At 45.8% G+C, this 26,594-nt stretch overlaps 1 protein-coding gene across 1 annotated transcript in view; it reads left to right on the top strand.

The window, feature by feature from the left end:
- The window catches only part of LOC110469858 (uncharacterized), a 102,191-nt gene that overhangs the window by 38,995 nt on the left and 36,602 nt on the right, over positions 1–26,594 (top strand). The window contains exons 9-12 of the mRNA XM_085590243.1: positions 510–10,223; positions 11,197–11,283; positions 11,737–19,464; positions 25,384–25,460. The gene's annotated coding sequence lies outside the window, so the exon portion shown is untranslated. The remainder of the gene's footprint in view (positions 1–509; positions 10,224–11,196; positions 11,284–11,736; positions 19,465–25,383; positions 25,461–26,594) is intronic.

The following is a 26,594-nucleotide window of genomic DNA, read 5'->3' as shown; positions in this document are numbered from 1 at the left end:
TTTCCCCTTTCCCAGTAAATCCCTACAGCACCAGGGATCACCTTTGTCTCATGAGCTGCTCAAAAGGAAGTGTTGTCCTTGGGAAATGGGGAATATGGAGGTGCTGGTGCTGGAACGGGGGCTGGAGATGGATCCCAGTGTCCCCCCATGAGCCAGGAGCTGCATCCAGACACAGCTGTCGGAAAAACCCAAAAAATCCCTGGAAGTGCAGGAGCTGGGGGGAGGTTTGGAACAGTCACCATGGTAACAGCATGGGCTCAGGATTTTCCTGGAGCTGAAGGTGGCTCACACCCAGGGAGATGGGGGAGTCTTACACCTGTATTTATCCAGAACATTCTCTTACACCCATATTTACCCAGATCAGTCCATTCTTTCAGGAATGTGTGTAACCCAGAGCTGCACGACAACACTGCAGAGCTGAGGCTTCCAAAAGCTTCAAAATCTGTTTATAAATAGTGGGGTTTTCCTGTCAATTTAACTGTTTTTTTTTTCTTTCCCTTTGAAATTAGGGGATGTTCACAAGGCCATGCACAAAATGCATATGAAGAGTGTGGCTTTTTCAAATGAAAATACATGGAATTATTGTCTTGGTGTGGACGTGGTGCCCTGAACGCTGTTTTGGACAGTTCCTGCTCACTCTCCATGAAGATTTTGGCTGTTGTGCTTAAGAGTAAGTGCAGCTGCTTTGCCACTTCATTCCAAGTTTTATTATGGCAATGAAAAAATGTTTTGAATGATAACATTCTCTGATGGGGTCTTTACTTCATTTGTGTTGTTAAGCAAAATTAAAATCTGCATTTTGATGCTAGCGGAGTCTCCACAGGTAAAACTTTGCTGTACAACATATGGAATATGCATTTTAATAATTCAGTGTAATTGTGATGGAAAAGAAATCATGGGTGCTGGTATTTGAGCCTTAATGGATACTGTGGTGCCTTTAATCACCTTGATCTCATTGGCATTTCAGCAGAGCTGGGTCTAGGAGAGGTGATTACAATATTTTAATATTACCATCAAATATTCATGAGGCAACAGCAGTAGTTAGTTCTTCCATATTACAACTTTGATATTGTTTTAGTCCTTCCTCCATTGTTCTGGTGATGGACTCATGATCTTAAAGGTCTTTTTCAATCTTAATAATTCCATGATTTAAGACACGTTCCAAATCATTGTTCTGATCCCTTCACTCAGTCCTAATAGTCCCAGTGACAGTTGTGAATGAAGTCAATTTATATTTGAGTGTGGGGTCAAGGAGCAATCAAACAGATCCTAAATAGTGAACAATTACTTAAGAAATACTCATGGTTAAATATAACAAATAAATTAAATAGCTGGTTGTTTTCATTTTATACTCAGATGGCAAACAGTTGTTTTTTATGGCTCATGAAACAAATGTGGCTCAAAAATCTCAAGCACTTGGTATAAAAATAAATCTATATGACTGATTAAACAAATTAAATTATAATTTGATTCTTTTGGACACTTTGTGCTGTAGTACAGGTGTAAAACCAGGAGCTCTTTAGTTTACATTCCTACCTCTCACATCATCTCTCGGCTTCTGAGATGATTTTGTTGTTCAGAACAGCTCCAATCAGTTCCTGATTTTACTGTCAGCCTGAAAAGAGCATATCTGAACTTCAAAAAAGAGAGTCGAGGGGGGAAAAAAGAAGAAATAGATTCAAAAATAGATTCCTGCAGAGAGTATAATCAGGAGTAATTTTCTCTTTGCAGAAATACTGCAAAACAAACTGTGCTTGTTCTAAAGCAAGGGAAATATTGGAAGATCACTCTCTAGTGGTAGCAGCCAAATAGGTTTGTGAAAGTGCAGCGAGTCCACAGCAATTTTCCATCTAATTCTGTGTTCTCCTCATAACAATTTGCTGTTTGTTTTCCCCATATTTTCAGTCTGGCTCGCAGAGCTCGGTGGAGCCATTTTCCCTTTTCCTCATGCAGAGGGAAGGGAGAGCTCTGGGGGAAGGTCTGATCCCAGAGCCAGCCCTGCTCCTGGGATCAGCTCCTGGTCCAAGGTCTGATCCCAGAGCCAGCCCTGCTCCTGGAGAGGATGTGACACCCTGGGAAGGTCTGATCCCAGAGCCAGCCCTGCTCCTGGACAGGATCTGACACCCTGGGAAGGTCTGATCCCAGAGCCAGCCCTGCTCCTGGACAGGATCTGACACCCTGGGAGCCTTGGGCCAGGAGCTCTCTGGGGGGAGCAGGCTCACAGAACATCGAGGAGATGCTCTGAGCCTTTGCTTTGGAGCCATTGCTCTCAGATTTCATTCTGTTAATTGATTGTATTGCTCATTAATGACACGCTCCAGCACTGCTGATTGTCAGGTGGTGGATCCTGGGCAGGCTCCTGTGGGAATGTGTTGTGTCTGCTGGGGTTTGGGGGGTCAGCACTGCATCCCCTCCAAGGTGACATTCGGGGCTTCCTGCCTTAAAGCAGCCAAAGCCCAGGAATTTTCAGCCAAAGGTGATTTCAGCCACATTTGCTGCGCCAGGCTGGCTCCTCGGGGCTTTTAACTGCTGTATTTGGCCTGTGAGCTCTGCCTGGGTGGAGAATGGGAGCCAGTGTTGGTCACTGGGAGTGAAACTGAGAAAAGATCTTTTCTGTTAGGTATTTCTGATCTTTCCAGAAAACCTAACGCTGCTAACGGAAACTTAAAGGAAATCATCAAGAATTCCCAGTGCAATGAGAGTTCTGCAGGGAACTGGCCACAATTAGGCTGGGATGCCACAAGAGTTGGAGCTAGAAGAGCAAATCTGTTTGCTAAGCAGAGAAGGATTTTTTCCAGGAATAAATTCTGAATTTAAACAGTAATATTTAAACTTGGTTAGTCCTGGTGAGGAACAATTTAGTCTGGGAGGAGATTTAGATTGAACTAAAAGTTATTGCATTCATCAAACCAGCTCCAGCAGACTTGTTCTTAAAGGCACCAAATATAATTTTCAGAAGTGTTTATCTAATTATATCAACAGGATAAATGCTTGGGCACTTCTCAAAATACCACTGGGTACTTCAGGAAACATTTAAAGTGTCTGGGGCATGGATAGCTGTGTTTTTGTGGTCATTAATACTGAATTTCATACCACAGGAGCTGCTGGCATTGCTAATTTGTCACAATGTCACATTCTTGTTGTACTTGGAATATTTAAGGTTTGTGTCAGTGTCATTGTGGGCACCTCAGTTTGCAACCTCATTTCAGATTCCCTTTGTCCACTGCCTGCCAGTGAAACATCTGCTGCTCGTATGAAATGATTTAGTCACTTTATCACCCTGGAGCATTGATCTCTCCATAACCTTCTTTAGAATAAAGATTTAATGTCAGTCTTGGAGGCTGTAGCAGATACCTCCAGTCTGGTCTTGCTGCAGTTTAGCTAAGTTAACACATTTTTATCTTTTGAGGCAACTTTTTGAATAAGAAAAGCAAGCAAAGAAATCTTTTATGTCAGTTACCTTAACAAGTGTTTAACTTGCTGTTGAATATTTCAATAAAAAGGAGTCAAATATTATGTTGAGGACACTGGTCTGCTTTTAAACCTGAAACTGAGTAAAGCAAGATGGTCAAACAGCCAGAGCAGATCTGAGCCTTTCTAACCAGTGAGGAGGTGAAGTAACAACATTCCCACTTTCCCCCTGGAGGTGTTGCAGGTTTGGGGTCAGGACGGTGCCCAGCTCTCAGAAAAAGGGTTTTGTGGAAGGCTGCAATCAGTCACTGGGATTTGGGGCACACCTCAAGGCTCTGCAGCCTGGGAGAATCGCCTGCAATCATCTCTGCCTCTGAATAAGGTCTGAATGGCAGAACTGCTCTGCTGCCCTGGAATTGAGTCAACCTGACAGCCAGAGTCGCATTGTTATTGGCTGAATACCATTAATTTTGATGTGACATATTTCTTCCTAATGGGAACATTCATATTATCAGTATTTTCGAAAGGCAGCAGGAAGGAGAAAAGCTCTCCCACAACACTATCAATATTTCCAGGGTAGGCAGTGCAGGAGGGAACACTCTGCCTTCTGGAGCCCTGCCTTTATTGATGGCTAGGAGGTCTTAAATACATTTTCACCTTTTTTCTGCACACTTTTTCCCTTCAGAGGCTGCAAATGAAGGGGAAGATTAACATAAACAGGTGGCTTCTGGACAGAGATTTTGGTGTGGGACCAGTAAGGGGGTCACTGGGATGGGGGTGGTTTTAAGGAATGGGTGCAGCTGCCCCCACATCAGCTGAATCTGATCTCCCAGCGCTGGATTGGCTCTGTTTAAAATCAGGTAATAACAAAGTAGGAAACTTTGAGTAAGAAGAGTAATAAAGTAGTAAAGAGGCAAAATGAAGGGGGAAGGTGACTTTGGAGCAGTGTGAGAACAGCTCTTTCTCTGCTTCCTTCAAAGGAAGTGCTGTGTTTTGGTGAAGGAAGATTACGAAAAGAAAACAGGTTTATAAAACACCTAGCAATCCCAAAAGGCTAGGAGACTGAATTTTAAATTATTATTATTTTTTTCTCTATTTATAAAATTCATGGTAACTGATTTCTGAATTCATAATGATATTAGAAAATTAAAATAAACAGACTTTATCTGCCCAACGCATTTTAACTTTGCAAGTACTGCCAAAGTTCCAGACTGGGGCTGATTTGAGACCCAACTTCCCTGAAATAAGCCATGACAAAAAGTTAACGTGATCCAGCCACTCTGGTATGAAATACCTCATTGGGGCTGATTTCACCCAGCTGAAGGAGAGAATAATTCAGTCCTGCGGGTGAGTTTGCTCAGAGACCTCGGTGTTATTTCAGCCTGTTATTTCTACCTCAGCTGTTCAGCTTTGCAATTGCTTTATGGCAGTGTGAGAGAGGCACGCTGATGGAGCTGAGCAGCCCTGCCTGTCCCTGTGCCACGCTGGGACCTGCAGCCCCCAATCCCCCGAGCAGGTGGAGCCCTCCCTGCCCTGGCAATGAAAGGGCCGCCAAAATCCGAGCACTTCGTGCCATGCTGGTGGAGAGGATTGGTGTTTTATCCAAGGAAAAGCCATTTCTCAGCAGATTTAAAGCTAATGTGTGACACCTGAAAAGCCGTGTGAAGTTCTGCGTTGTGATTTGCTCTCAGAATGAGATTTTCTAGTCAACACCAGCAGATATCAAAGGCAAGGCTCTTCAGGTGGGCACCTCCACAAGTGTCTGGAAAATGTTGGAGAAGCCCCCAGGGCTTGCAGTAGATCAGCCCTGAGGGTCTGTGCCTTGAGGTGAGCATCTTTAAATGCTTTATCAAATCTTTTTCCACACAGGAGATAATGTGTGGCTTGAAGTTCCTGCGTAAGAAAAGAAAATATCCAGGGGTGACCTTCAGCAGTTCAGCCATAAATGTATTTAAAATGGTAGAAGGGCCAGCACTTTCCCAACATCAACTGATTATTATTTCCTGGCCTTTGGCAGCCCCTGCATTGCTCTGGTGTGAAAACATTTTATAAATTCAGCTTTTCATGATGCACGGCCTCAGCTGACCAGGAGGGAACACTGAGTGGACTCTGGTGGCAAACAAAATTCCAAACCCATGCAGGCCATGGCAGGTGTGTGCTGTGGGAATGATGAGTGGGAACAGGGTTTGGGATGTGGGGCTGCACGTTCCCCTCACTGCTCACAGAGCTTAATCTGCCTTGATTTTACAGCCTGGATTTAGACATTCCAGCACCTCCTCGTGCTGGTCCCACACATGGATGGCAGCACTCCTGGACCTGTTCCCTGCACGTTTGTGTGTTGTGAAAGCCTTCTAAGAATTAGCATTTACCCTTTGATTTTTAATCCACTGACAGCTTATCTAACTTTATTTTCATTCAATAACATGAGTCTGTGAAGTGCCTGGGAATATTGTTTTTGAGAGACTGCAGGTTAATTATTGAAAATCTGAAAAAGGAAATATTAAGCCAATTATTAAATTAGAGTTGATTATAAATCCCGGGGAGATAATTACCAAGGCCTGAGGCAATTTGTCTTCTGTTTGAAATAGATTTTTCCTTGATTAAGTTGTATTTGTCACTTAGTCCCCTGGTTGTTACTGCAAAGGACTTTATTATCCTGAAAAGTAGAAAACACTTCTCTGAAGTTGACCCCAAATATTTGGGAAACTTTTTAGCTGAATTCTGTGCAAGGGCACACCAGCATTGGGGAATAATCTGTCCTTGCTCCCCTCAAAGGCAAACTGCTTCTGAGTGAGTGGGATTTCTACTACAGCAACAAAAGAGAGCAATTTAGAGATGTAAAAATGCATAAAATGTGATTTTTGTTTCAGAAACCCACAGGTAATACTGAGCATTACATGCACATCTTGTAGTGTAATCAAATGATTGTAGTGAGACTTAAAAACTGCAATAGTAAAAGACAAGATAAGTGATGTTTGCTCTGAGGCAGCATTAAAATTCTGTGCTTGAGTAAAGCAGAGGCTGAAGACATTTTAACCCTTCCACCCACAAACTGAGACTCTCAGTCCATTAAATGGATCTGACTGCATTATTCTGGATTGTGTTGGTCAGGCTGTGGCATGCTAAATACAAGGGGTCTGGGAATGTTCTGAGTGTCTGTGCTTAAACCTGAGTTGAAATCACTTGTGGAACAGCTTTTCTGGATATCTGAGTCATAAATCTCAATTTAATTGCTGTGGAGATGCTGGAGAAGCACTTCAGAGTGAAGTGGTTCCAGGAGAGCAGAGCCTGTGGGTACCTGGCAGATTTTCTGAGCTGTGGCAGCCCATGGGTTTTGAGGAGGACTACAGAGGACACCGAGGGTGTTTTCTCTAATATTTCTCTAGCAAGGTGAAAATGCACCCATGTTTTCCCTAAAGATGAGGCTTTCAGTGCATCCAGCACAGAGAGAATGAATGTTCTCTGTTTCCTTTGCTGAAAGAATCAGCTTGACACAAGAATCCTGATTCTTGTGCTCAGTTATTTTTCATCCTGGAATTCAAAGAGCATTATTCATAACCCCCTTCTGGAAGTTCACCAAAAAGTGCTTCATTTTCTCCTCAGCTTAATTTATTTTGCTCTGAGTGCAGAAAGAGTGAGGATGCTCAATGTCCATTGTGTTCTGTCCCCCCTCATGTCTCCCCAAAGCTGGGAGGAGAAACGTGCCCTTGGGATCTGTAACAAATGCTGTTTGTTAGCTCACATTGAGCAAACCCAGGTCCTCCATGGACAGAATTTGTGAGGAGGTACTGCAGTGGAGAAACGGGGTGCCAAGAAGCTCACAGCTTAGAGAAAAAATGGAAAATATTTTACTGAAGAAGGCAGAACGCTGTTTATAAAGATTCTGGTCTGACTTTACCTTCCTGTGTTGGCAGGGAGCAGCATTACTACCACCAGGAGCAAGAGGAGAAGGCTTCAGGCTGTGCCAGGGGCAGGTCAGGCTGGACAGCAGCAGGAATTTCCCCATGGAAAGGGGGTCAGGGTTTGGCACTGCCCAGGGAGGGTTGGAGTGCCCATCCCTGGAGGTGTCCCAGGAATTCCTGGAGGTGCCACTCAGGGCTCTGGGCTGGGGACAAGGTGGGCATGGGGCACAGGTGGGACTATGTAGGCTGGGAGGGCATTTCCAGCCTCAGGGATTCTGGGATGCTGTGATTTCTGAATGAAAAAAATCCCAATCTAGAGCTCAGCTTCCATTCAAAGATGTTTGGCACTCGGGGCAATGTGCCCTTGACTCCTCTGTCTGTGCTGTGGGCAGCTCACCTTTGTTTGCTGGGTGGGGTGACAACCCCAAGGCCCTTTTCCATGATGGAGCAGCCATGGATTAGGGAACCTCTCAGAGGTCATTTGGAGCTCAGTTTACCCATCCTTTGCATTTACTGCTGTGCTGCTCCTCCAGCCCAAGGCAATTCCACACTTGGCATTCCCACAGCCAGCGAGCAGGCCTCGGCTTATTAAACCTCCCCCCAGCTGTGGGAGGGAGGCAAATATTTATTGTCTCATTTCATGGCTAAGGCAACACGAGCTGAGACAACATCATGATAAATGATGAGCAAACCTGCCGTGGTGCCCGGCCAAAATCCGGCCAAGCCGAGGAACTGGCAGGGCTCCCACTGAGCCCGAGCTGTGCAGAATCAGAGCTCTGCAAGGAGCTGCTTCTCCTCAAGACATTCTCTTCAGGTGTTTTAAGTCCTCCCTGCATGGGTCCCAAACAAGATTTGTAGAACAAAATAACTATTTTTTTTTTTGTAATTGGCAGGCTTTGAAAACCTGATGTTGATTTTTTTTTTTTCCTATTTCATTCTGCTTGAGTAAGGCTTTTCCATCTTGGATCTTGCTGAGATGCAAGTACACCTGACAGGGTCCGAGTCCATCCCTCGAGGAGGGATTTTGCTGCCCTGTGAGGCTGGGCACGACAGGAGCTGTTTGCCCCTCGTGTGCCAGCCACAGGGCAGGGCGAGCTGGCAGCTCGTCCCTCTCGGGATGGCAGCGGTGCCGCTGTGAACAGAGCTGCAGCCCTGCTGGGAGGAAGAGCAGAGCTTTGTTCAGCAGAGCTGTGGTCCCAGGGCCACCCTGTGCTTTCCTGGGGAGAGCCCAAATCGCTGCCGAGCTCCCGTGGGACGGAGCTGCAGGAATGGGAATTGTGCTCCGGCTGCTCGCAGCTGCCAGCTCCTGAGGAATAACAACACCAGCAGCCAGGCTGGGGAAACAAATAGGATATTATAGAGTTTATTCCTGTGTGCTGCTTCCACCCCATTTGTCAGCATTTCATCCCACCTGCTGCTGGAAAGGATTCTGCTGCTCCGAGATGCCTGCGAGGCGTTGTTGGCATCTCGTACTACACAAGAATATCAATATCTGCTTTGAATAACCTCAATGTATTTTAAACAAGACATTTCCAAATGGTTGCTCTGTAGCTGTGCGTGAGCTCGCTGGAGCTCCAATTAAGAGTCTGTCAGCATTTGCAATGTGATCCATTGTGAAAATTTATTCTGGGTAGGAATTTGGCATGTAATAACCCAGACCTGGAATTCACTTTTCTCCTTTCTTTCCTGTTTCACTGGTTTTCTTCTTCTTCTGTGTTTGAAAACAGTATCCGATGCTGTAAGTGCTAAATAAGGGAGATAAAAAATTGCTCTGCATGAGATGCCAGAGCAAGGCAAAGGTTCCAGGGGTGATCACAGCTCTTTGACTCCATGCAGCGAGGCAGAATGAAAAGGAGGTGTTTGAACAGACGAAGTTTCTTATGAAGTAACAAATAATGACTTTAAGCTGATGGAGGGTAGATTTAGATGGGATATTGGGAAGGAACTGTTCCCTGTGAGGGTGGGCAGCCCTGGCACAAGTGCCCAGAGCAGCTGAGGCTGCCCCTGGATCCCTGGCAGTGCCCAAGGCCAGGTTGGACACTGGGGCTGGAGCAGCCTGGGACAGTGGGAGGTGTCCCTGCCATGGCAGGGGTGGCCCTGGACAGGATTTCAGGTCCCTTCCAACCCAAGGCAGTGTGTGATTCCATGTTTCTGAGTTAGCACACAGCACACTGAGCAGTGGAGGCACCTGCAGCTGAAGCAGAGCATCAGAGGTGCTGCAGGATTTCTCCTGTGGTGATCAGACTGGGATGCTGTAAGTGGGACAGACACGATGAGAGATGCACTCAGTGAAGTGCAGCTGGAGCTGGATCCCCAGCCCTGTCGGGTGCTGTGCCAGGCTGTGCTGCTTCCTCTGGGGGCACCGAGTGCTGGGCATCATCCCAGCTCTGCACTGAGCCATGAAGTCCTGTTAAAAACTTAAAAACTGGAGCTGGTCTCACTTGAAGTCGTGAACTTGTCCTTCAAGGTGCCCATGTGCTGCTCCCCTGGGGTTGTCTGGCTGCAGAGGAGGCTGGGTGCCAATGCCAACATTCTTTGGATGGTTGAATGGCCTCCAGTCTGCTTTGTCTGATGCCTTCCAGCTCGTGCTTTGCCAAGTCCATTATCCACCTCGGATGGCAGTTTGCAAACTGCAGCCACCCGTTATCCCAAGATGTTGCTGCTGGATTTTTCCATGTTCTCATCACTGGTGAGCACTTACAGAACATCTGCAAACAGCAGGAGGGGCTGGCACAGTGTGTGCCCCTGGCAGAAGACATCTGTAACGCTGGCACATCAACTGGCACAGGAGAGCTGTGCTGAGCTCCTGGACAGCATCCAGAGAGGGGAGCTTGGAGAGATCACCTCTAAAATTCAGCCAGGGTGCCACAAGGAGAAAGGAAATCCTGAAGAGAGCTGGCCTGCAGCAAGGTAGGATAAACATATTTCAAATAAACAAGGTTTTTTTCTCCAGCAGCAGGGAAATGGAAAGGTGTTGCAGGGAGGGAGTGAAGGTGCACGTGGAGCTGCTTCTCTTGGGTCTCCTCGCGGCCTCCAGTGCATCTGCAGTAAACGTTTGATCTGTGTTGTTAGAGGAGTGCTGTGAATCTTGTTATGCACCTCAGAACTGAGCTCGCCTCCGAAATTTGCAGTGAAGAGTCCCTGATCTCCTCCACATTCAAAAATTAATTTGATTGCACGCTGCGCTTTTAGATGCGGTAGATCTCTGTGGTTGTGGGAATAATTTTGTAACAGAAAATGGAATGGGCATGAAGTGGGAAACTCGTGCTGAAAAACCCAGTACACTCCTTCATAGCCCAAATTCCTGTTTGCTGCAGCCATGGGTGTGTGTGTGCAGGCCAATGGACACTGACCTCAGTAAAGATTAGGACTGGGGATGTCTGGTTTTAATTTCTCATAATTTAAATAATAGTGTTTCTTATCAAAAGGGTAACAGCTGCGGAGGGGTGTCATATTCAGGCTTTTTAAGATATTTTTAAATATATCTGAAATCTCTCTTCTTGTCACAGCCCTTTCCCTTCTGTTCCTGTGTGTGTGCTCCTTTGGAGAATAGCCTGAGGTGTGAGAAGGATGCCCAGCACTTTGTGTGCCCGGCTGGCTCTGAGCTGTGATTTATGGCTGTTGACAGTGAGTGCTTTGCCCCACCAAAGAGCTGTGTCAGGAAGGCAGCTCCTCCTTTCTGTGCCTCTCAATCTCAGCTGAGAAAATGCTGAGAGAAACAGCTCTGTGCTCGCTGGGCTGCCCAGGGCTGGTGTTCCCCCAGCTGGACTCTGCACCAGGGGTGCTGCTGGCCACACATTCAGGGTGGTCACCACCCTGCTCTCAGGCTGGCTTTGTGAGCAGTGAAATAATTCCTTTGTGTTTTTCTTCCTGCCATCCTTAGTGTGGTGTTTCATTCCGTGAGGTGAATGGATCAGGAATGTGCTGTCTGCCACGGCTGAAAATCCAGTTTAACTTCTACTCCCTCAAGGTAACGTCATAGGTTTTAGAAATATATTCTATACAAGGGAGCTCTGAATCTTGTGGCTGTTTTCTCTGAGGTTTGTCATGCTGAAAGCTAGCATGGCACCATATCCATATGGTCCTTTTGGGGACAATCCCCATCCTGTGTGTGTGTGTGTGTGTGAGGAACAAGGCAGAGATCCCACGTGAGCAGGGCAGGTACAGTGATGGCACAACTCAGAGCTGAGCTGCTGCAGGGGCTGGGCTGATCTTAGGGGGCAATTCCTCCTAGAGCTCTTTTACTCTGCAATTCTACTCTTATGAAACCAAAAATCCTCATAAAATAACTTCTAGTCATTTCTCTGTGGGGAAAATGTACAGCAGCAGGTGGTCACAGAGAACTGAGTTTAATATCATGGATTTTGCAGAGAAGACAATGAGATTTTAATGTTGTTTCCTGGTTATTATTTTTATGATTTAGATTTCAGATTGGATAAAGGAAAATTGTGGAGGAAGATAAGGATGCAGACCTCCAAGGATGCGGTAAACATCTAGAAGAATTTATTGTATCTAATGATTTGAAAATTATTTCATGCACTGAAAAGGCAAAGGAAAAACAAGTTAGAGACAAAGGCAATAGAGCATTTAATACAGAAATCTTTGTGTAATGTGTCTACAGGCACAAGTTTCAATGACTTTAAGGTAGGAAAAGAATTTACTGATGTTTTTAATCCTATGTAACCTTCTGCCTCTGAGCTTGGCACTACTTAAAAAGTCCAAAATTTCATGTGGTTAGAAAATCTGTGTCTCTGTCACAAATATATTTACAGGCATGCCTGGCTTCCTTTTTCCCTTTTTAGCTCTCAGGGCACTGAGGGAAAGTTTTGTCCCTTGCAGTATTTGTTTAGGGCAAAGTTCAATCTGCAGTTTGTTTAGGACAAAGTTAAACACAGCTTGTGTAAGTAGGAAGAAAATGGGAAAACAAATCAACCTCAGAGTTGAGGATGCTCAGAGTGAGGATGCTCAGCAAAGAAACTCTCAGCCCTTGCGCTCCTCTCTTGTCCAGAGCCAGAGACGCTAAATCGTGTCCTTGTCCCTTGGAAGGCTGGGCAGAGGGATGGCCTGGCAGAAATACTGCCCAAAGAGGCTCCTAAATCTCTAATCTGTGACTCCTGGAGGCCTCAGCTCATGCTGTAGAACCCTCGTCACCGTCCCTTGCCTGCGGCAGCTCCGCTCACAGCCCTGCGCGTGGCGCGAGGCCGGCCGAGCCCTGCGAGGCAGGAGCAGCCATAAACCTCTGCAGAGACCTCCTAAACACAAAAACCCCTTCCCTGCAGCTGGGACAGGCACAGGGGCTGGCCTAGGAGCAAATGCAGGGCTGCAGGAGGCTGAGGGCCTGGCCTGCGGGGCTGGAAATCCATCGCGGCCTGAGGCGCCTCCGCTCGCCGCGTCCCTGGCCTGGCTGGGGAGGGCGGCTGGGCACGGGGGCTGGCTGGGCACAAAGGGCTGAGCCTGAAAGAGATGAGCCCAAATGTGCTGAGCCCAAATGTGCTGAGCCCAAATGTGCTGAACCCAAATGTGCTGAGCCCAAATGTGCTGCTGGGCACCGGGGGCCTGGCTGAACCCAAATGTGCTGAGCCCAAATGTGCTGAGCCCAAATGTGCTGAACCCAAATGTGCTGAGCCCAAATCTGCTGAGCCCAAATGCGCTGAGCCCAAATGTGCTGCTGGGCACAGGGGGCCTGGCTGAGCCCAAATGGGCTGAGCCAGAATGGGCTGCAGGACTGGTACAAAAGGGGTTTGCTGAGCCCAAACATGCTGCAGGCTCAGCACAGCAAGGAGGCTGTGCTGTGGGACCTGGAAATGGAAGCCTGGCACCTGAGAAGTGAAGGCAGGTCCTGCCTGCTCCAGGTGAGCTGCACCTGAGCACCTCTGATTCAGGAGTGAAAGCAGAGGATGGAACACTCCAGCCTGCTTTCATGCCAGCTGGAATATCCCAATGCTGTCTTTGACACTCTGCTGTCCATCTATGAATTTCAGAGGTTTGATCTGATGTAAGTCAGCATCAGCACAAGTGTCTGCCCCAGCAGTGTCCATGAGCAGTGCCAGGGCTGTGTGCATGGAGGTGAATCCTCATCCAAGTGTTTGTCTGATCTCTTCCTCAGCAGGGGTGAGACCTGTGATGGTCACTGAGACGTGAAGAGCCCTTGTCCAGCATCCCAACCCAAACTAGCATCATTCAGAAGAAATGCCCTTTCAGAAGAGCCAGGCTCCAGCTGGGATGTTGATGGTGTCCAGCAGCTTGGCTCTGCTCAGCCTGCCTGGGTCCAGGCCAGGAACCAGCATCTGCAGCACTTGAGTTTGCATCATCTTCTGTGAAATACCTGTAGCTTAGACCATTTCTGGGGGGAAGCCATTTGGACAGCAGTAATCTGGAAGCAGAAGTTTGTAGTTCTCATCCCTGGAAGATGATGCTGGGAATGCCCAAAGCCAGCTCATTAAATTTTTGTGTTACTGATGGGCCCTCTGGGGCCCATTCTTTGTAGGCAGCTGGTGGTTCCCAAAATCAGCTGCAAGACTTGGCCAAGTTTGACTGCTTGCCTTTGAGGATATTTAGATCAGACCAATGCCCTTTTGTTGCAATCCAATGTTTCTGATTTCTCTTGGTTTCTTACTTATTTTCTCTTATTCATTTATGTTTCAAAAGCTGTGGGCAGCACCCCTGTGTGCCTGTGGCTGACCCAGGCTCTGTGTGCCAGCCCTGCATGGGTGGCTGGGTGCACTTCACCACAAATAATCCCAGAAGCCCAGACTGCTTTGGGTGGGAAGGGACATTAAGGATCTATCCTCTCCCACTGTCCCAGGCTGCTCCAAACCCTGTCCAACCTGGCCTTGGGCACTGCCAGGGATCCAGGGACAGCCCCTGCTGCTCTGAGCACCTGTGCCAGGGCTGCCCATTCTGCCAGGGAACAATTAATTTAATGAATCCAATCTAAACTCACTCTTTCTGTTTAAATCCATAAAATCCTATATTTTTTTCTCTCCAATGCCATGTTTCAAAGGATAATCTAAAGCAGTAAAGGTTTTTCATTTGCATTTTGAATATTTGTGGGAGGGCTTGTTTTCCCAGAACACAATGTCCTGCTGGAAGCAGCACAGGTGTCTGAGAAGAACAGAGAAAGCCACATTGAGTGCAGTTAGTCCAAGGAGAAGAGGAAACTGTTGCTTCTGCATAATTCCATTATTCACTGTGCTGAATTAGACTTCATTATGAGAGGCTGCCCAGCATCCCTGGGGGTGTAATGGTATTATCAGCTTCAAGGAACTATAGCAATAATAGCTTACCTTACATTTATGTAATGCTTTTCATTTGCAAATGCTTTGCAAACAGCAGCTCCTCTTCTCCCGACATCTGGAATGCAGATAAAGGTTATTGGATCTATAAAGCAGCAGAGGAAGAAAGAGGGAAATGTTGAGCTTTATTTAATATTAAATACAATGTGCACAATCTGAAATCTGCTGCTATTTCTCAGAGCTATTCATGTCCAAGATCAGGTTTTATGTCACAGTGGAAGGCTGAGATCAATGATGGTACAACAGCAGAGCTCCAGAAGTGCCCAAGTGTCTGTGGAATCACTCAGAATTTCTCCCACCGGTGCACGAATTCCTTTGAAAAAGAGGATGTCACTATTGCAGCAGCTGTTAAAAATGTATGTACAGCCTTCACATTAGGCACACTCCATCTGGAATTGCAGAGGCAAACTCTGGTTGCACTGGGCAGTGCAGTACTTGCACGTGCATCTGTAAATTCAGTGGCCCAGTGCTTGAGCTCCAGAACCCCCGGGCCCCTCTCTCTGTCCCAGGTGTGCTGAGAGATCCCTGGGGAGCTGCTGCTCATCCCAAAGAGCAGGCTGGGAACTCTCAGCAGCCCCTGGCTGATGGAGTGATGGGGGCTCAGGCCTTGCAGCCTCTCCTGTGCTCCTGTCCCATCCATCCCTGAGCAAACACTCCTGGGAAGGCTGGGGGCTCGGCTGGGGCACAGAGCTCTGGAATTCCAAAGGTCTGAGCAATCAAATGTCATTAGCACTCCCCAAGGGAACAACAGGGCTCAGGGCTGGGTGTCCAATGCCCAGGCACATTTCTGAGCTACTCCCACAGCAAGGAGTGTTTTAATCAAATTAAATCCAAGGTATTACAAATTAATAATATCCCTATTTTATGAGCTGGCTTCTGGGCACTTGGTAATTTCTGTGTTATGAGAAAGACATTTTTGTGATGCAGGTATCTGTGTGTATGAATGTGGTGTGCCCTATTGCAAGGTCCTGTAGTGACAGGACAAATGTGAATGGCCTGGAGCTGATGGAGGCATACATTTAGATTTTGTTGTTTTTTGTCTCATTGAAAGTTGGTGACTTGTTTAAGCACAAAAGAGCAGGGGACTGGTTGTTGTCTTGCTTTAGGTTCTGTGTGCACTGAATTGGGGGCAGCTCTATAAAAACCAGGAATATTTCTGAGCTAGCAGCAGGTGTGCCTTCTAGGGACCCCATTGTGTTCTGCAAGTCTCTTTACCCTGACATTAATTCTGAATTAGCAGCCATTAGTAAATATCCCATATTATCTGTATGATCCAGCCTTTCCATGCTGGCAGGACGAGGTTTCCAGGAAAGCCATGGAGAGCTCAGTGGGTGGAAGGAGGAACTCGGTGTCCCCAGCAGCCCCTGGGTGTTATTCTGAAATGTAAATTTTAAGGAATTTAGAGATTTTAGAGGAGCTAAGATTTTAGTTAGAGATAAGCCTTACTACAGTTAATGAAAATAAATGAGTAGGCCTTGATGAAGTTAGGTGCTAGTAGTTAACTAATAATTGATTGCTTGTCAACACAATGTTGAGTTAGCTGGGTTTATAATGAAGAATACATAAACTGACAAATAGCTTTTAGGAACATAAGACAATTGTGACCTCCTCTGTTCTGAAACCAACTGAAGACAAGGAATGGGAGTTCTACCAAGAGTTCATTTGTCAAATTTGCATTGAAAAGGTAGAAAGTCAGAACAAGGAAGACTTAATTGACTTCCTCATTTTGGGACCCCTCCCCATGAAAGGGACACCGACCCATTTCAAGGAACAAACTTCATGCTGAATAGATTTTGAAATGATTAGCATATGAAGTGAGGAATGGGGTGTACCAAAATGATGAATATGGATTTGTATTTTGGGTATTCAATACTTGTATGGATAAAAGTGCTCTGTAATCACTCAGAAAGCACGGTGTGGATTTGGGAGTGATCCCACACACAATAAACACACAATTTCTAACTTTAAACTCTTAGAGAGATTTTGTCCGTCACAGTTGGATATCAGTACTAGATCAATATCCATATTTTTTAATAAATCAATTCCCCCTGGCCCCAGCAGGATTTGCCACAGCTCTGCTGAACTTTTTAACCCACTTTGAGAGTCCCACTCTGTTTCCTTCAGTTGACAGCCAAAGCTTCCAGGAATTCCCTTTGCCAGTGCCCTGATAATTTGAATTACCTGAATAATCCGAGTAAGCATTTGTTTTGAAAGCCAATATTTAGATACAGAGCTGCTCATTTGCATTTTTTTCCCCGAGGCCTCGGATGGGTTTGTTTGTCCCAGAACTCAGCCCAGACCCTTTGTCCTTGTCCTTTGCTGCTGCTAATCCTCAGCCCTGGGACCTGCAGCGTGCTGGATCTGGGGGTAAACAAACTCAGCAAGTGCAAGTGGTGTTTGCAGGGTGTTCCCTTCTTTATTTACCTTCTGCAGGACACGACAGAAATCTGCAATTCTTCTCTGTCAGAACCTGTGTGGTTTAAAGGTGTGAGGCTGTGACTGCTCCAGAAGGCTGCAGGGAGAACTTAAGTCCCCTTCCAGGAGTTAAAGAGGGCTTAGAGGAAAGAAGGAAAGCAAATTTCTTCACAGGCAGAGAGTGACAGGAAAGGGCTGGTTTGAAGGTAAAAGAGGGTGAAAGGGAATGTCAGCATTTGGCCAAAAACACACTTAACTCATGAGAAATAAAGAGTGGCAGGAAGCTCTTTGGGAGCTCCAATTGAAATTGTTATGACTTGAGTGAAACTGTTGCTTGTCAGGATTAATTAGTTAATACAATTCCTAAGAAGACGATTACAGGTTCCCTTTTCCTAATATTTTTTCACTCTGATAGTTATACATTAGTTTTAGTGACTATAATGAGAATATCATGCAGAAAAATAGTTTTTCCAGTGTGATCTGAAGATGTGATCAATATTCAAGTTGCTTTTAATTTTTGTCTATTTGAGGTGAAGTTTTCCATGTGTGTTTGCTATGAAGGCAGAATTCCTATTTAATTTCCATGTTACATGTTATTAATTTATCAGTGTTTAATGCACTTTACCTAAGCTTCCAAATTTTAATTTCAATTTATTTTTGGAACCCCATTAAGTAGATAATCTCGGTATGCTGTGTTACTTTTGGAACACTTTTCCAGTGCCTAAATGCCTAATTTTAACACTTTTAAAATTCCTACCCAAAAATACATTTAGTTTCTCCACTTTCATAAATAAAACCATGTATGCAAGACTTCATTTTTCTCAGCACTTTGTAAAGTAAACTTTAAATATTTTCTTTACTTCTTTATGGGGCTTTTTTTAGTTGCCTGGTGAGAAGATGCAAATGTGGCACATAGAAAAGAGCTTCCATTTTAATTTAATTGCTGAACATTTTCTCTACAGTGCAGCCATTATCTGTTTGGCTTTTATTGCCTTCTCCAGCAGCTCCCACCAGTGAATCATGAGTCCATGGGAGCAGCAGGAATTCTGTCCCTGCCTGTCCCCTGGCTCTGCTCCTGGATCCTGCTCGGTGTCTGAGGAGCTGATGGAGAGCTGTAAGCACCAGAAAAGGGGATGTTAGGAAAAGGATTTTTGAATATTTGTTTATTATTTTAAAGAAAATATAAAATTCTTTCAGGCATTCTGAAAGTGGCAGTGAGGAGTTTGATGTCTCTACAGAATGAAAACCCCTCGAGCTTCACTGAGGGCTCCTGGCTGGGGGAAGCAGGAGTGAAATGCCTGAATTCTGCACCCAGCTGGGCAATCCAGGGATTTTAATATCAGATTTAAATATCACAGACTATCCTGAGCTGGAAGGGACCCACAGGGATCATCCAGTTCTCACTCCTGGCTCTGCACAGGACACCCCAAGCACTTGCAGCTTAAATCCACTGATATCAGCCAAGAACAATTGTCACCATCAGAGGTTTGCTGGGGAAGAAATGGGCCCAAAGTAATGAAAAGACATTTCCTTTATTTGGAGCAACATCTGGGCTTGGTTCCGATGCTCTTTTCCTCTAAAATGGCTTTGTGTCAGCCACTAAGAGAGATGGTTTTGCTGAAACATCCCAGCAGCTGAGACTGGCTCTTCACAAACCAGTGCAGAGAGCCCTGTTGTCCTCCTGGTTTTACCTAATTGATTAATATAAGAATTTATTCTTTTACAGGTACAGAAGAGGAGAATTTAAATCAAGCAATCCTTCCCATTTCTTGGCTTGGAGTTGGCTTTGTCAGTCTTCTGTTTTCAAAGGGGGAAGGAATCCAACCTGTGGATTTTGTGCCAGATTTCTAAACCTTTTTTTGTGTGGTGATGTCTCATCAGAGCAGACCCTGCTTCTGCAGAGGGGTGGGAGCAGGAATTGCTGCTGCACAGGAAATGTGAGTGAGTACCCAGTGATACACAGCCCTGTGCTGGGCTGGAGTGAGGCTTTTCACAATTTCCTTGGCAAAATGTTGCAGTTTGTGGGGGTAAGTGATGTGTGGGGCTATAATATTCTATTTGATATTTAGGTCAGGCTGGATGGGGCTTGGAGCAACCTGGTCTAGTGGAAGATGTCCCTGCCCATGGCAGAGGCTGGAATTAAATGCTCTTTGAAGTCCCTTCCAGGCCAAACCATTCTATGATTGATTTATTCTATAATTTTCCTCTTTGCTGTTCCCTTCCCTTATTAAGGGAGAGCAGTGGAACAGTGAATTCCAGTAATAATTCATAATTTTTTGGTGGTTTTATTTTCTGTCCCTGTGCAGTTGCCAAGCACTTGGCACATCAGTGCTGGCCTTCAGGAGGTGCCCTTGGTGACAAATGAATGCCCAGAACTCCTGGCTGGAGCAGCGTGAGGTTTTGGTGCTTGCCCAACCTCAAATACCAGAAGAAAGTCTCTGGTGAGTAAAATGGTTTTGCTGTCAGTGGTGTTCTGGATTTGGGACATTTTGGGAGGGGCTCTTCCAGACAGGGCTGAGTTCACCCAGAGTTTTTCTGTGGCTCCAAGAGGTTATGGGAGCTCTTAAATCAAACCCCAGGGACTCGCACAGCCTTGCAAGGGTCTGTAATTACAGCAGCACTGGGAGGGAGCCCTGGCTGTGGCTTTTATACCTGATTTATGGCCCTCCTCAGGAGAGCACAGTGAGGACAATGGCTTCCACATGCTGAGCCAAACAAGAAACAGCCCAAACTTGGAATTATTTTGCTCTTTAGCTACTCCAGAAAACCACAGCACATACTTTGGACCTGTCTGGGGCTCATATATCTTATCTGATGGATGTTATCTGGTGAGGAATGATGTTCTGGTTCAATAATGACTGAGAATCCTGGGCTGAGCCCGCCCTGAGCCCCTGCTCCCTGTAGGATCAGGTTTTGATTTGCTTTGTGAAGCTGAAGCTGCTCCCACTTGCGATGTCCTCTCCTGGCTCCAGCAGCATCCCTGGTCCCCAGGTGCTTCCCCTGACCTTCCACATATTTTATGGAATATAAAATATGTTTCTATAATGTAGAGCTGTTTCTGAAGGTTTATTAACATTTTATATAGTGTACAATGTATGAAAGTAATGGTCCAGTTATTTATGTGACAAGATGTCCCTGAAAATGTTCCTACTTGTGCTGTTTTAATAAGGCACTAAAAATACCATAACCCTCTGCTGCTGAAGCTTCTCTGGTAACAACCCTCAGTTTTATCCCTGCTGCAGTGCCATTTAACATCTGTATTAAATCTGTTTTGTTAAGGTTTTAAGAAGTAATCTTAATGCAATTAAATAGTAAAATTAAATCATAGTGGAGCTTGGCTTTTAGCCCCTGTCGCAGGGAGAAGTACAGTGACAGAATGACAGGGACCTGCTGCTGCTGACAGTGTTGAGCACCTCTGAGGAGAGTTTTTATCCAGGGGAAGGAGGAAATTCAGCATGAGGCTCATGTGGAGCGTGTGTGTCCCAAAGTGGTGGAGTCCCCAGCCCTGGGGGTGTCCAAGGGGTGCCTGGAGGTGGCACTCAGTGCCCTGGGCTGTGACAAGGTGGGGCTCCATGGGCTTGGAGGTCTTGCCCAACCTCGATGATCCTGGGATTGTGTTCAGGCCATTTTTGCTAGGGCCAGTATCTGGTGATGTCAAAGGTCAGCTTTTTGGCCTTCTGGCCACATTACATTACAACAATATCTCATGAGTATTTTGTTTTTGTTTGTTTTTTTAATTATTTCTTCAATCATCTTCAGCAATTTGGAAGTTGTGTTAGAAAGAAGATATTTCCTCAGGCAGTAACGGGTATGTTTGTTTATTTCATGCACAGTTGGATAAGTACCTTCCACCTGGCCAGAGGAGATAAATGCAGGTGTTTTTGTCTGAAAGTCTGAACAAATTAATCATGAGAAAAGCCACGTGGAAAACAGAGGAAATAATTTTAAGTTTGTCCTTATAAATGCAGGAAACTGTGAAGGTGCATTTGTTTGACAGTTAGGAGATGAATAAATAAATGAAATGTAGTGAATAGTGATGGTGGACAATTAAATTGTCTGAGATTTCCTTTCTCTGAGATTCCTTTAGGTTTCAGCTTTAAAAATAAAGTGAGGAAAACTTTTTTTGTATTGTGGGGGGAAAAAAGGAAGAAGCAATAACTATTAAGTGCTGTCAGCTGGTGGGTTTGTGTTCAGGAATCAATCTGGATATCTGAGACAAAAACGAGCTCTGAAGTTATTCTCATTAATGGATATTGGCAAAACCTGCAGCAGTTTTATATCACTGCTAAAGGCAGTAAATGAAACACCTCCAGCTCAATTAGCTCTGGAAGCAGTCGGAGGATGAGCTGGCTCTGAGGAAAGGCAGTGCCAAGTCATTGCTTGGCCTCTTGCCCTTGGTCCTGGCACTGTCCCACCGGGCACAGTGACCTGGCAGAGCCTCTGATCCATCGGGAGGGCCTGGACTCAAAGGGAGGGATGTAAGAGAGAGTTGTGACTGTCTGCTGAGCCCAGGGCAGGAGACTGGCATTTCTCTGCCTGTGAGAAAGGAGGAAATGCTCCCAGGCTGGGTTGGGCTGGAAGGGACATTGAGGATCACCCAGTGCCACCCCTGCCGTGGCAGGGACAGCTCCCACTGTCCCAGGTGCTCCCAGCCCTGTCCAGCCTGGCCCTGGGCACTGCCAGGGATCCAGGGGCAGCCCCAGCTGCTCTGGGCACCTGTGCCAGGGCTGCCACCCTGCCAGGGAACAATCCCTGCCCCATATCCCAGCCATGCCTGCCCTCTGCCCTGGGAAGCAGTTCTCAGGGAATCCGAGCATGGGGCTGGCAGAGGTGGGAGATGGGAAGAGCTCTCCCTGCTCACTCCTGGCCTCCCCATGCTCTGAGGTGTCTCAGAAGCAGGAGGGCAGCACAGGTGTGGAGGGGCTCTCCACCATCCTGAGCACATTTCCATCTGGAAGCCTCCCCAGGCTGGGAGCAGCACGAGGGATGCTCATCCCTGCCTGCAGCCCAGGAGGTGAAGCAGGAGCAACAGCCAGACTCATGTTGTAGCCTGAGCCTTGTCCTTCCCTGGCTGTTGCTGTTAATGCTGGGTGGTACTCAAACAGAGATTTTTGGGGTTAGCTTGAGTTAACAAAATGCATTAAGCATTTAAATTTCAGCTTGTAAAATTCTGTGTTGAATTTTAACCTTTTACTTAAGAAACCTCTGCCATGGTACAAAGGGCATAGGAAAATGCAAATTTCTGAAGCTTCTTGCATAAAGAACAATACCCAGGGAGGCAAAGAACCCAGATGAAGAAGTTTCCCTGTCTCCAAGCCCATCAAGACTGACAGACGCACACAGATAAACACCAAAGGACTGAAAGAACACGCACAAAGAGGAAAAACTCAAAAGTTCAACCATGAGGAAGATCACGATCTTCAGCCCCAAGAGACCACCAGAGACCCCCTCAGGACCACCACAGCAAACCAGGCATGCCCAGAAGGGCCTGGACCTGCTCAGCATGAGAGGCGAGGACAGGCCAGGGGTTGGATATGCATGGAAAGCTGTGCAATGTGCTGCACATGGAACACCTTGGGAATAAAGGTGTGGGGCAGACCAGGCTCAGGGCACAAGGTTTTGGGGAGATATCTCACCTGTGCCAAGCACTGACAATACACACCCACTTCAGAGCTACCCCAGCTGGTGGAGTTATTCCATATATCGCTTCAGTGCCGAGCACAAAGCAAAGAGCACCACCAGAGAGCTCCCACAAAACTCATTTGGCGCCTGGCTGATCACCCTCACCTGCATTTCCTCTCCTCTGCTGTTAGCATGAGGAGAATCCAAGTCCCTCTCACCGTTCTGGGGCCCTGCATAAGCACTGGAATTAACTGCAGACAGGAGTTTTAGTGTCTGAGTCAAATCACTTTTAAAATTTCATGAGCTCACAGCTGTGCCACCCGTGTGCTTCAGCACTTGTCCCTTTCTGAGAAGTGTCAGCTTGGCTGGGACTTTGTGACCTCCAGGTTTTGCCTCTGCCTCAAACCAACTGCTCTGATTTCTGCAGCTCCCCAATAAACCAGCACAAATGCAGTCAGAATAAACCAGCACAAATGCAGTCAGGCAATATCACAGACCTGATTGTTCTATCATATTGTCTGGCTGCATGTAGCAGTCGAATATTTTGAAGAGTATTTTGACACTGGAGTTTATATAAATGTCTCTTGTAAATTATCATCCACCTGGCTGCTTTACATAGCAGTAAATTTATTTATTACTGGATTATTGATGATATTCTTCCATTTATTTCAACCCTGACATTGACCATAAAGAAAAGCCCAGATCAATGATTTGAAATGATTCTGAAATGCCTGTAGTGTGTTTGTCAGGATGTTTCCGAGACCCTTTTTGTGGGCTTTAAAGAGATGTCCTAACCACTAATGAAGTGTGTTTTTCCAGAAGATATCACAGCAAAAAAACCAGCTTGTTGTGGTAAATACCATCTCTGGTGAAACAGTGGAAAGCTTAACATATTTAAAATTGTGCAGCAATTTAAAATCAAGTTACAAGTTAATCAAATAGCATCAGCTTTGCCTCATTTCAGCCCTGGAACAAGCACTAAATTGTGGATTTTAAACAAATGCGAGCACACGTCTGCAGCAGGTCATGTCCGACCTGGACGTGTGTTCCTTGGCTCCATAAAACTTTCATATTTTCCACCTGGATGTTGTTTTCACTGGAACTCTCCCAGTTTGAGTTTGCTGGCTCCAGAAGGGGGGCTGATTGATTTTTATGCTAATCCTAGGTGAAAAGCAGCTGTTGTAGCCACGGTTTGCACTCGGCTAATCCAGCTCATCAGGGCTGTAAACAGGCAGATAAAGCCAGGGGATTTCAGCCTGTAAAGTGCTTAATCCCTGCAATCTGGGGGTTTCCCTGGCGCCCACCTGAGCTGGGATTTGCACCCCTGGCCGGGCTGGGGCTGGGGCAGAAAGGATGGAAGGGCTTTCCCAGCCAGCTCTTCCCAAGGAGGAGAATTCCTTGGGATGGGAGGGCAGCACCCCGTTCACTGCTGCTGGATTCTGCAGGTTTGTGGGTGTCCTTCCCTCCCCTCTTTCCCCAGCCAGAGCAGAGCTGTGCTGTAACGAGGGAGGGATTTGCAGCCCGCTCCAAGTTTGATTTGTTCCCACAAATGTTGTATAAAAAGAAGCTTGTTCTTTTATTAAATACTCCCAGCCTGAGGGCAGGGTTTATACAGCATCATTCCACCAGGTAGGAATGAGTCAATCCTGTTCTCTTTCAAATGATGGATGGCCGGGGGTGTATCCAGGAGAAAAGGGTTGTGCTGTTCATTCATCCAGCAGCTAATCAGCACTAGTGAATTGTAAAATATTTTTATATATCCCTATATGTCTCTCTGTATAGATATGTATGTGTATGTGTAGATATAGATATAGATGATATAGATATAGATTAGATATAGATATAGATATAGATATAGATAGATATAACATTTTTGGTTGTATACTGGCTGGTTGTATACTCTGGTGGAACATTTCCTGAACATGGAATGGGGTTGGAGCTAAATGGTCTTTAAGGTGCCTTCCAGTCCAGCCTTCCTGTGAGTCCATGGTTGTCTCTGTACAAGGCTCAGGGATGTATCCCCACACCCCCTCCCCTCCACTTAATTACCTCGACATTCACTCAACACCTCTAAACACCACACACAGCACTGAACGCAGAATTAACTTCTTCTAGTGCCTATAACAGAATTAAACCCCAGCTTAAGCAGGGCAGGCTTCAATTATTAATCCTCCCATGAGCAACTATAATTATTTTTGCCAGCACTAATTTCATTTGCATATGTATTGTTAAGTTGCAGATCACGGGAAGCAAGGGGGGCTTGGGGGTTTTGCTGAATGAAGCAGCGCTGTAAAGCAGAGACTGGGGGAGCAAAGTGATGAATTAAAGGAGGAAAAAGCAGCAATGCTCTGCCATAAAAAGGCAAATGAAGCACTCTGAGTGTTTCTGATCTCTCTGTGTGTGAGAGGAGTCCTGGGAGAGGTGGTTGTCCTACATCTGTCAGGAGCGACTCGATTTGCCAGTGAAGGTGACAGGGTGGTGGGACTGAACAAACACAGCTCAGTTCTGTTCAAACCCAGCACAGAGAAGCACAAAAAGCTCCAGTTAAAGACGAGAAATCAGTTTTATGGGACTTTGCCTCTCATGGTGTGTGCTTGGAGTTCTGAGGTGATACAAACTCCTGATTGTTGGACAAAGGATAAGAGTAAAAGTTCATTTGGACCATGGATGTACCACCATTTTTTCCTTCCCTGATTTTTAAGAAACTTCAATCTGTGTCACTGGGCTTTGTTTTGCAGGTTGGTGTGGCCTTGGCTGTCAGAATGTGGGGGTTTGTTGGCAATAATTCCTGTTCCAAGCCAAAAAAAGCACTCACGTAAGTCAGCTCAGATGGTTCTTCCTTTCCCTCCTTTCTCACAACTTATTTTTGGGTGCTAAAGTTGTCACTACCAGTTGGATGGGACAACACAGGCTTTGCATTTCCCTCGTGCTGTGGTAGGAGAAGCAATTTCCATAATTTTTGCTGGGATTTGCCTGGAAATTTATTCTGTGCCAGCTGGTGCAGGAAAGGCTTGGGAAGGACGTGGGTTGGCTGATGTGTGTCCACCTTTGCCCCTGTGGGCTGTGCAGCATATAATATAAAAAATAACTGTACAGGCCCTCCCTTTCCCTGCAGCCCTGGCATCCATGGGTTTCTCTTCAGTTCTTGCTGATATTTATTTTTGGCAAACAATCTCAGCACCCAGCTTGGCTTTCTGCACTCAGGGATGACCTCGAGCAGCTCCAAGGATCAAAAATGTGAGAAAAGAACCTACGAATGCAACAGTGCTCACCAAACCTCTGCAGGGCACCCAGTGACACTGAGACACCATAAAATATTATAAAAATAGGCATGTTAATAAGGGAGAGAAGTTGCCAAGAACTGGGGAGCAGCAGTATCTCAAAGCCACAGCTGGGAGTTGCACAAAGCTTTTTTCTTGCTCAACAGACAGAGTGAAATAAATTTATTTTATTAATGGAAATCTGGTTTTCCAATAAGAGAGCTCAGAAGGCAGAGGGCAAGAAAAGGGGATGGTCAACTTAAGTTCTTAATGCATAGCATTTTAAACGGCTTCCTTTTTACAAATTCATCACTAAATAGTCCTTCATTTAGTGCTGCTGAAACTGAGTCAGAAATAAGAAATCCTCCAAGTCATAAATGTTCCACATGATTTGTGTTGAAATCTTCAGTGCTGGACAACTCTGTACATTTAATATTGAACTCTTGATTTTCCAGCTTGTTTCCTAGACTGCACAGTGGGTTTGTGTGTCAGTCCAGTTCTTCCACACTGGGTCTGAGTTTATCCATTTAATTTGCTCAAAGCCAAATGTTTAATGTCTAGAGAAGCCTTGTTATTTAATTAAATACTTCCCCTCTATATTGCTGCTCATAAAGTGAATTTAACATAAAAATAGGGAGCGTCTCCCAGGAGCTTTCAGTGGTTTCTAGAGCTTCTGTCTTTGCATGGAA

The sequence above is a fragment of the Lonchura striata genome, chromosome 12 (assembly GCF_050655825.1).
Source record: "Lonchura striata isolate lonStrDom1 chromosome 12, ASM5065582v1, whole genome shotgun sequence".
NCBI lineage: Eukaryota > Metazoa > Chordata > Aves > Passeriformes > Estrildidae > Lonchura > Lonchura striata.
This window is presented reverse-complemented; position numbering and strand designations above follow the sequence as displayed.